At 42.9% G+C, this 10,763-nt stretch overlaps 1 protein-coding gene across 1 annotated transcript in view; it reads right to left on the bottom strand.

Moving 5' to 3' along the window:
• PHYHD1 (phytanoyl-CoA dioxygenase domain containing 1) overlaps positions 1–10,763 on the bottom strand; it is a 276,211-nt gene that overhangs the window by 222,379 nt on the left and 43,069 nt on the right. The window lies entirely within an intron of this gene.

The raw sequence follows: 10,763 nt of genomic DNA, 5'->3' as shown, positions 1-10,763 counted from the left end.
GATTTGGCCATCTTGCTACACCCTAATGATGATGGTTTGAAGATTCGGCCATTTTGCTACACCCAAGTGAAATGTTCAGATTCCTTCATAATGTGGTTTACTGATTAACAAAAAACAAACATTTAATGTCTCTTTATTTTGCATATGATGCACTTCTCACAATCTGTTCTTATTTCCTGATCTTTATAAGTTAATATTTATCAAAATGTTTGTAAATATGTTCAGTGAACTTGTAACTATGCATATTATAGTGCACCAAGCTCTGCTTGGACTGCACTGTGTATACTATAGCACATCGTTGCCTATTGTCCCAGTGTCCAGGAGACTCCCGGATTATTGGGAGACCTCCTGGGGTAATAAATGTATCAAGCTGCAAGTTTCTATTATAAAATGTATAATGACCTCTATTATGAATCAATAAATACTTATTTTATTGTCCCTATGTAATCAAACTATAAGGTAAAAACAACATATAATAACAACAGATTAAAATAATGAATATATATACATACACAAGTATTCCCCTGGATAAGCCAAGGTGGATGAAATAAGCACTGAAATCTATTAACAATGGATAGGTCACAGAATCAAAAATACATATTCCTGAGTTGCTAAAAACAGAAATTCCAAATAACAATAGTATATTGGGTACTGCCAATATGATGTAATGGTAGTGTTCAAATAAGGTCCAATTCCAATAGCGGAGGGTGTATTGAAGATAATATACCTATTAGAGGATGGTATTGGTTTATATATAACCCACAATTAGTGGGGCCAATACTTGCGATTGCGTGACTGGGAGTGATAAAGTCAGTCTCTTGTAGCGGTCCTGTTGCTGGCTTGCAGCGTGTAGCGTGCAGAGTAGTGTTCCAAATACTCCAGACAGCAGTGGGTGATCAGTTCCACTACTGTGAGGGTGAGTGAGAGGTCCACAGGACGCGTGTCGCTCGCTTCCGGTTCTGGCTTGCGCGTCTGAGGTCACTTCCGGTTGGTTACTATTGGCCAATAGATGAGATGTGGGCGGAGTCTCAACGCGTTTCGTCTTACAAGACTTTCTCAAGACTTGAGAAAGTCTTGTAAGACGAAACGCGTTGAGACTCCGCCCACATCTCATCTATTGGCCAATAGTAACCAACTACATACATTTTATAATAGAATCATTGTTTTATTTAGTCAGTGAGCGCAAAAGATAATCTTTGCATGTTACTGTATTACTAGGGAGGGATCCCTGGCTCTGTTTGCAGCTCCTGCAATCACCAGGAGGTGAGCGCTTAATCTCCATCCCTTTCTAAGCTGCAAGTTTCTGGCAGGATTGAAAAGTCGAGATGTTGCCTATAGCAACCAATCAGATTGTAGTTATCATTTATTTAGTACAGTCTACAAAATGATAGCTAAAATCTAATTTGTTGCTATAGGCAACATCTCCATTTTTTTCAAACCCGCTGGAAACTCGCAGCTTTATATTGATACATTTACCTCCTAGGGGTATATTTACTAAACTGCGGGTTTGAAAAAATTGAGATGTTGCCTATAGCAACCAATCAGATTCTAGCTGTCATTTTGTAGAATGTACTAATTTAAATGATAACTAGTATCTGATTGGTTGCTATAGACAACATCTCCACTTCTTCAAACCCACAGTATAGTAAATATACCCCATGGCCTGTGAAGTGTATGGAACATGTTATAAACACTGAGGGAGCTGGTGAGTGATGATGCGATTTGCAGCATCATACATCATCAAGCTCCACCCACGTCTTATTTTAATACCTTATCCCGGAAATAGGAATAGGAGAGAAAACCAAGTTGTTCAATTTCCTGCACTAGTTCATGATCATCATCTATTTATATAGCGCCACTAATTCCGCAGCGCTGTACAGAGAACTCACTCACATCTGTCCCTGCCCCATTGGGGCTTACAGTCTAAATTCCCTAACATACACACAGACTAGGGTCAATTTGATAGCAGCCAATTAACCTACCAGTATGTTTTTGGAGTGGGGGAGACAAAATAAATACATTAATACAAAACAACTTATCACACAGTAAGACAATTGTATTGCATTAAAATAGAACAATGTTGCATCTAAAATGTAAACAATTGTATATTCATAAGTTTGCATCCAAACACATGACTGATTACAATTAATTAAACTTAATTGAATTAACTATTGTTAAGAATGAGAGTCTCAATGAACATTGATATATATTGATGTATATCATACATAACTAATAAATCTGTCAATAAAAGATATTATTCATGCATGTGAGGATTCACAACACTAGTTTAAGATGACAGCTGTCAGGAAATAATTACTGTGAGGATTCACACACTAGTTCCAGATGACACCTGTTCTCAATTCATGTAAACAGCACCCTACTAAGAACAGCAAACTACCTAGGCATCACACCTGGACAGCTTTCTCTTCAGCCCTTCGGTGAAAAGGGCAAGTCAATCAGTACAATTATCTCACCTGTTTGCAGAATTGATAAGTCCCTGAGTTCTACCAAACCTTTGCAAGAGCAAAGTTTTCTTTTGAATCTCTACGCTTGAGCTTTGAAGACTTGTTTTGTTTGACTCTAAATCACGATTGTACCTTCTTCAATCAATCAACCTCGGCTTCATCCCCCACTATTCTACCTTCTCCAGTCTCTTGGCTTTGTCTTCTTCCATCACTATTCTACCTTCTCCAGTCTCTTGGCTTTGTCTTCTTCCATCACTATTCTACCTTCTCCAGTCTCTTGGCTTTGTCTTCTTCCATCACTATTCTACCTTCTCCAGTCTCTTGGCTTTGTCTTCTTCAATCACTATTCTACCTTCTCCAGTCTCTTGGCTTTGTCTTCTTCCATCACTATTCTACCTTCTCCAGTCTCTTTGCTTTGTCTTCTTCCATCGCTCTTCTACCTTTACAATCCTTTTTACTTCAACTTGTACCTCACTACCAGTCCTCTCAGGACTAAGCGGCTTGGCCAGACGTGGTGTGTCTCTGATAGCTATCCCAGCCAAGTTCTTTGGGTCTTTTCCTATGCTTTTAATGGGACCTGTTCTAGACACACTCAGTTCAATGTAGCAAAGTAAACCTTCACATTGTCACAGTCACTATGATGATGGGATCCTTGCAGCCTTTCTGACTTGGTGCGGATTCTAACCAGAGGTGCGAATTCTAACAAGGCAAATGGTTTTCGCCAGGGACCCCCGCAAGGAAGTGTGGACTTTGCGGCCTCTGACTCCAGGTCACGGTCCTCTGATTGAGTGCCAGCCGAGACCAGTAGAGAGAACCCAGAGGCTGGGAAAAGGTAATGACCCAATAGAGACTGAAGGTTGCTGGAAATTAGGAGCACAGGAGGGCAGCAGAAGGAGCGACCACATGGGAAAGGCTGGAGAGTTGCTGGTGACAAGGAGCTTGTCTGTGGGAGGTATAGAAACCACTGTAGTTAGCTGTAGGGTTGCTGAAAACAAGGAGCGATAGTCTGCGACAGGTATGCAGCAGGAGAGCAAATGGAGCCATGTCTGAGTGCTAGAGAGATTTGACTCAAAGAACAAGCCTCTTACCTGTGGAACAGGTGCCTTAAATATCCTGAGGGATAATTAGTCTCCCAATGAATGGGAGGAGCCGGTGAGAAAAGTTGGGTCTGCACATGCGCAGTCCTGAAAAGCAGACTGGTGGTGTCAGGGGAAGCTGTCACGGAGCCGGCAGGGAGCGTGGGCAGGTGAGTGCGCCAGACCACGGGCATTAGGTACACACACAAAAATTAAACTGAGCAGTATTTTAGGAGACCAATGGTGATACATTGGTAGGGGCCTGGACTTTGATGTGACTCTTGCACAGTGCATCCTTGGAGGTCTCAGTGATGTCACCGTTCAAGATTACTTTTATGGAATTTTGAAAATGTTAATGGTTTAATAAAGAGGACTTTCAATTTGAGATGGATTGTCGCTCCGAGGTTGCGCCTGTAATTGTGTCATCGCCCGGGCGAACCTTAGGCCACGAACATCCCGGAGGGATTCCTATAATGGAGGCTCAGTCTTGTGTGGCCTTCACATGCTGGTCTTTACTATTTTGCGTACTATATGTATATATATATATATATATATATATATATATATATATATATATATATATATATATATATATATATAAATCTTTCTATAAGCCAAGCCAAATTGTATTTTGATGTTTAGAGGGTGGCATGTGACTGGGTGCAGTCCTCAGCCAACAAGTGAGGTCTTTCTGACTCACAGCCAGCTGCCCCCTTCTCTGGCACTAATCGCTTTCCTCTTTCAAATTTTTTTTGGGGCTGATCCGTGTCAAAAACAGCCCGTTCCATTTAGCAAAAGGGGAGTACGCAACACTTTTATTTGAACAATGAATAGAAACATTCCGATAATGCAGTATGCAAACTACCTGACGGCTTCTGAGAACTTGCAAAACTGTGACATAGAGAGGAACCTGCCCTCAAGAGAAAATACTGGCGTACGTGAAATCATACTTGCCAACTCTCCCGAAATATCCGGGAGACTCCCGCATTTTGCGAGAGTCTCCCGGGCTCGTGTGGCAATCCCCCGCATCTGGATAATTCTGCCCACTTCCTAGTGAAGTGGGAAGAATTAAGTCCCAAACACCGCGATTCCCCGTTTGGCCCCGCCCCCCGCTGTCAAATGACGCATTTTGCGTCATCACGTCATGGGGGCGGGTCCAAAATGACGCCAATTGGAGCCCCCCCCCCCCCCCCGTTACGCCCACCTCCTCTGCAGGCTCCTGGATTTCACCAACAGAAAGTTGTTAAGTATGCGTGAAATGCTGGGAAGAGCCCATTACAAGTAGAGCCTATTGCAAGTGAAAAAAGTACTTTTTACAAAGGCAGAAGTATAAATGTGACTTGTAGAATTAAAGAGTAGACATTTACAGTTACATGTTTCCAGTAAATACTCACCAAACCAGTTTGAGCAGAGACTTGAAGATCTTAGTCCCTCAGTTACCAGGAAATGAGGTGACCCTCATTTTCCTGCTCCACAATTATTATTTATTTATACATAAAACAAACCTAGACCACCAGCCAAGGCCGTAACTAGGGCTGTGCGAGAGGGGCAACCACAAAGGGGGCAAAGGCTGAAAGGAGGGTCAGGGCAATTAATATATTAGGTCAATTTGGTTACAGTTGAGGGCTAGAGGGCATCAGTTTTTCCTTCTTGCCCCAGGAACTAACATTTCTAGTTATACCCTGCCGTATGCACAGGCTGCATTCCAATAACCAAACAAAAAAAAAAAACAAACAAGAATACAACATATTTATTAGAACAATTTGAATTAAAGCCAAGTTATTATTGTGCCCACATCTAGTAAAAAATGTTTCACACTGGTACAATCCATTATTACAACATAGCTCTGGGAATTGAATACAGAATCTGGAGAGATATTGAAGCAGGTTTACCTCATGCAATAGGACTCAATGGGTTTTTTGGGTCTTTTTCTTGATGCTCTGAATTTCCCCTTTAGGCATAGAATGAAAACAGAAAATACCTTGATGGGAATTTTTTTCTCACAGTATTCAAATCCGTCGGACAAAAAGTCACACACTCCCACAATGAGGACTGACCTAAAATTAGCCGTTGGTTTGTATAAACCATTTTCAAGAAGGTGTAGTTACATGGTACCAGCAGAATGTAGTGACTTATGACATCAGAGGCAATCCTTAATACAAACAGTGAAGATACAACTGGCACTTAGTAATACAGGCTTAATCCTAACCACACTACTTTATAAAACAACGGTAATTAACCTTCGTAACTTGTTGTTTGACAACAGCAGCTTCCATAAAGCTCTTTTAGCCACTGGATCTTGGATTTTATAGAAAAAAAAAACTAAATAAACTGCGCCCCCCCTTCAGTCTTGCACCCTGGGAGGTCGCCCCTTGTTGGCATGCATGTATTAATTGCACCAGCTTAGATGGCTCAATTCTATTTCCATTCCAGGGCTCCCTCAGTCAGCTATAAACTGCATTTGAGACACAAGTGTCAGCAGAGTAGGAATTAAGCATTATCCTTCCTACTGTGGCAGAAGAATGGATCTTTTCTCAATACCCCATAGGGAGAATACCTCCCACAGATCAGGGGTCCTGAATATGGAACCCCCACAGCTTTGCTAGTTAGGAAGAGAGCAGAGCCATAACTTAGAATTCTAGTGCTTGGGGCGAGAAAGACAAATGCCGCCCCCCCCTAGCACTCAATTTTAGCCAAATGAATCTAAAATATTCCTAAATTGCGCCCCCCTTCAGCGTTGCGCCCTGGACAATCGCCCCTGTCGCACAGCCCTAGTTACGGCCCTGGAGGAGAGGGCTTACTGTGCAATACAACTATATCTTCATATAGGTCTTCTTTAACGTGGTCTAGGTCTTAGACAGTCTTTAGTGGCTGAAGGTCATATTAGCACTGCTTTGAACCCAGCTCTCTCGAGTTTGAACGAGTGTGATATTCCCCAAGCTACATTTACAGGACAGAGAGGCTGAGTGACATTACACAGCACATAAACCAGCAGTAACCAGTGGAGTCAGAGATCATAAAGTAACTATTTACAGATCAAATCATGCAGAAAACATCCAGTTTTGACTTCTATTTCCAATGTTCTCACAGGTGGTTGTACATCCACTTCTCTGTGGTTGATGCAGATTAAGCAGGTTGTAACTGACCTCCTATGAGCCTCTCTATTCATCATCATCATTTATTTATATAGCGCCACTGATTCCGCAGCGCTGTACAGAGAACTCACTCACATCAGTCCCTGCCCCATAGGAGCTTACAGTCTAAATTCCCTATCATACACAGAGAGAGTCTAAGGTCAATTTGATAGCAGCAAATTAACCTACTAGTATGTTTTTCGAGTGTGGGTGAAAACCAGAGCACCCGGAGGAAACCCACGCAAACACAGGGAGAACATACAAACTCCACACAGATAAGGCCATTGTTGGGAATTGAACTCATGACCCCAGTGCGTTTTCCACTGTTGATTCATTGCCGCTCTCTGTCGTCACCATAAGATGAACAGATTTCACACTAGTGATCAGTAGATCTTATCATTTTGTGCCCACACATGACGTTTTAGGAGAGTTCTCACTAAAACAGTGAGGGCCAACAGGGACCACATGAGGCTCTCCGAGCCTTCACCTGAGCCCCCAGCTCCTTCCTGCTTTGGTTAAGCTGCTAACATCATACTTGCCTACTCTCCTGTAATTCCCGGGAAGCTCCCGAATTTCGACGAGTAGGCAAACCACCCGCATTCGCCAAAATGCATTGAATGGTGGGGACGGGGCTTAATCACGACATTAAGCCCCACCCCCGCTATTCAATGCCATTAATTTAAGCATTTTATAGTGGGGGCGGGGCTATGGTGACTCGACTACGTCACCACGACCCCTCCTTCCCCCTGTCACATGACTTCTCTCCCGGATCTCTTGGGGGAGAAATTTAAAAAGTTGTCATGTATGGTTAAGATTGGTTTGTTATAGCTTGTTACACTTGTTTAAAATACTTGCTGATGTATTATTACATACATGTCTCTTTCTTTGACTTAATGTACCGTTTTAACTTAATACAGAGATTAAGTGTAATATGTGGCTCTTTTGGAGGTTACAAGGCCACCCATGATCTAAAATGAGCAAATTGGCTATCTTAAAAAAAAAAAATTATTTGTTTAAGTTAACGGTGGCATTTGGATAGCCTCTTATTCTTAAAGACACAATTAAGTTTAATTTTTATTTACTACAGAGATGCCAACTGCAGCTTCACCTTTATAAACGTGTTATGTGTGAATCTGATTATACACAAATTACAACATTCTAACACCTTTGTAATGATCAGTAAAACTCAGAAGTTTAATAAATACGATCCCATTTACGCTGGAGCTACCACCTTTGACATTTCTGGTTAATCACAAGTGTCAGCTTGACGTCATGGAACAGTCGGTGTGAAGGATCACATAATGTTGAACAATGAATATCCTGTTCACACCAGCTGCACAGAGACAAAAGAAGAAAATCTGTGGACCCCCCCCCCACTCCTCCACTTACCTGATGTAAGCTAGGAACTCGCTAAAATTTACCAGGATATGAATAATGTCAACACTTAGCACATGGAAACAAAAAATCAACAGGAGGACTGCGGTCAATTTTTTTTAACCCAAAACTTTGCTACGTTCCTTTTTTTACTGTCTCTCTGTTGCACCTGTTTTGTAGATCATAGCTATAAAAATGGACTTTTTGTGGTCCTGGTTTCCTGAGAGGTTCCACGTATAATTTTAGGCCATCATTTCCATTCCAATATTAATATTCATGTATAGACCCAGGGGCGCACGCAGGATTTTTAAAGGGGGGTTTCCCCCCCCCCCGAAAAAAAAATATAGAGAGAAAGCTGCTGCGCATGCGCAGTTGCGAACGCGCATGCGCAGCAGCTCCATTTCGGAATCACTGTACTGTACAGCAGCCGCGGCGCTGTCCAAGAAGCATCCACGGCGGTGCTGTATTGTACTACAATAGCACTGCCGAGGACGCTTCTTTGACAGCGCCGCTGCTGCTGTACAGTACAGTGCCGCTATGTAGGGGCACTGTTTATCCCCCTTTCTTTGCGGAGGGGAGGGGTTTCTGGAGAACCAGAAACCCCCCCTGCGTGCACCCCTGACACCTTGAGGCCAAGCACTTAGAGGATCATTTCACCCAAAATTCACTTTTGGCTGAGGTTCTGTAAGTTATATATGAATTCAGAATATTATTTGCCCGGTGCCTGGCCTTACACCCCAGCCAAGCTCTCATAGCTCCGGCAAGCAGAGTTTCGTATATGGACAATATTCTGGAGGTAGTTTAGGATGTGCTAAAGAGCCGATCCATGGCGCAATGCAGCTTTGATCCCTGCACACAATTTGCGCAAGGTACCCAAATTTCTGGCAGGGTTTACATTTTGTGAAGTGAGATAGCGGCATTTGTGGAGGTGTCGGAGGTCTAACAGTCAATGGGGAGAAATTGGGCGGAGTGGAGATTTCTAATAAAGTGCAGAGCAGGCGTGCGGTTGGGTCTTGTATTTAAAGCAGAGCAGTAACAAGATTTCATGTTTGAGGTGAGAAATGAGATGAAGAAGAGGACAGGGTCATTTTCATTCCTACTTTGCAAAAGAGCTTGATATTTGCACCGAATCAGTGCTGGCGGAAATCAGGTTTCAATCTTACTTTTAATGGGACCTGTTTTGGGCCTGCATGGTGCACTGTGGATCATATCCGTAGACACACGAGCTCTCCAATGACCAGCCTGAGACTGGTTTACACTGTGGAAGAGAAGCCCCTGTACGGTGGAGACCAGACCAGGCTATCTAACGCTATTTTTTTACTTTATCAGTAAACTAGGAGTGTGCCTGGGCATGTGCTTCAGCGCAGTAGTGCAACATGCAGGTGCAAAATAGGTTCCATTAAAAGAATAGGACGAGACACGATTTTCTCCACCTCTGAGCTAGTGCAATATTCAAGTCACTTGTGCAGTGGTCAACGGGCAATGGTCGTGCGCCACCAGGTATGCTCCTGAAATTGCACCCACTTTAACCCTTTATTTCTTTTCAATAGTCTTTCTCCGCAAAACGAAACCTTGTTTTTGTACTGCTTCCCAAAACATGGCAAATCGGTGCCCCTAGTTTGTACATCAGTAGGTACAGCATCATCCCTATAGCCCCACTCCTTTCTTGTGCTGCTCCAAAAATGCGGTCAACTTGGTCCGTAAACCAGCTAAAATTTATATGGACTTGCAAATCAAGGAGCGCGGCCAGGGGAAGGCTGGCAAATTTTAGCCCGGGGAGCAAGATTCAATTCAGCAGCCTATTTTAATGGGGGGAAAAATGCAGATGGCCCAGATACCCAGCCCAAGGTTGTCTACTATGAGACGGGCGCAGGGGGCAGATGCCCGCCTGCCCCTGAGCACTGCGGGTCTAGAGCTGCTTTTGTACTGCAGAGCGCCCTTTTTCGTGATTTGTAGGTGATGTAGTGGTTAGCACTTCTGCCTTACATCACTGGGGTCATGAGTTCAATTCCCGACCATGACCTTATCTGTGAGGAGTTTGTATGTTCTCCCCGTGTTTGCATGGGTTTCCTCTGGGTGCTCCGGTTTCCTCCCACACTCCAAAAACATACTGGTAGGTTAATTGGCTGCTATCAAAATTGACCCTAGTCTGTCTGTCTGTCTGTGTTTGTCTGCCTGTGTGTGTGTTAGGGAATTTAGACTGTAAGCCCCAATGGGGGCAGGGACTGATGTGAGCGAGATCTCTGTACAGCGCTGCGGAATTAGTGGCGCTATATAAATAAATGATGATGATGACATTCCAGAGTTGTCCATCACACTGTCTATATGAATATGGAAATTGTAATAAATACAATAAACTATAGACAGAAATTTGTGTATTAATTAGTAGTATTAATTAGTGAGAGGTGCTCTATGCTTTTGGTCCCTATGTAAATTAAGAATCCCTGCAATGACCAGTGACATGATGGCTATAACGTAATACACATAATCTAATTGTATATGGCTAATATGCTAAGTCTCTGTATAAACAATAACCTGTCATCTTCAGAAATGTGTCTTTCATAGACTGCCAGCAAGGTGTGTGCACAATACACAAACACCCCTATTCAAATTCAGTTCTTCTTAATACAGATCATCTCCTCACACACTGCTCTGTTGGGGGTAAACAAAAGGAGAGAGAGAGGGTGTCAAGCAGCTGATGACTGTACTACAGC

Source organism: Mixophyes fleayi, chromosome 9, assembly GCF_038048845.1.
Source record: "Mixophyes fleayi isolate aMixFle1 chromosome 9, aMixFle1.hap1, whole genome shotgun sequence".
NCBI lineage: Eukaryota > Metazoa > Chordata > Amphibia > Anura > Limnodynastidae > Mixophyes > Mixophyes fleayi.
This window is presented reverse-complemented; position numbering and strand designations above follow the sequence as displayed.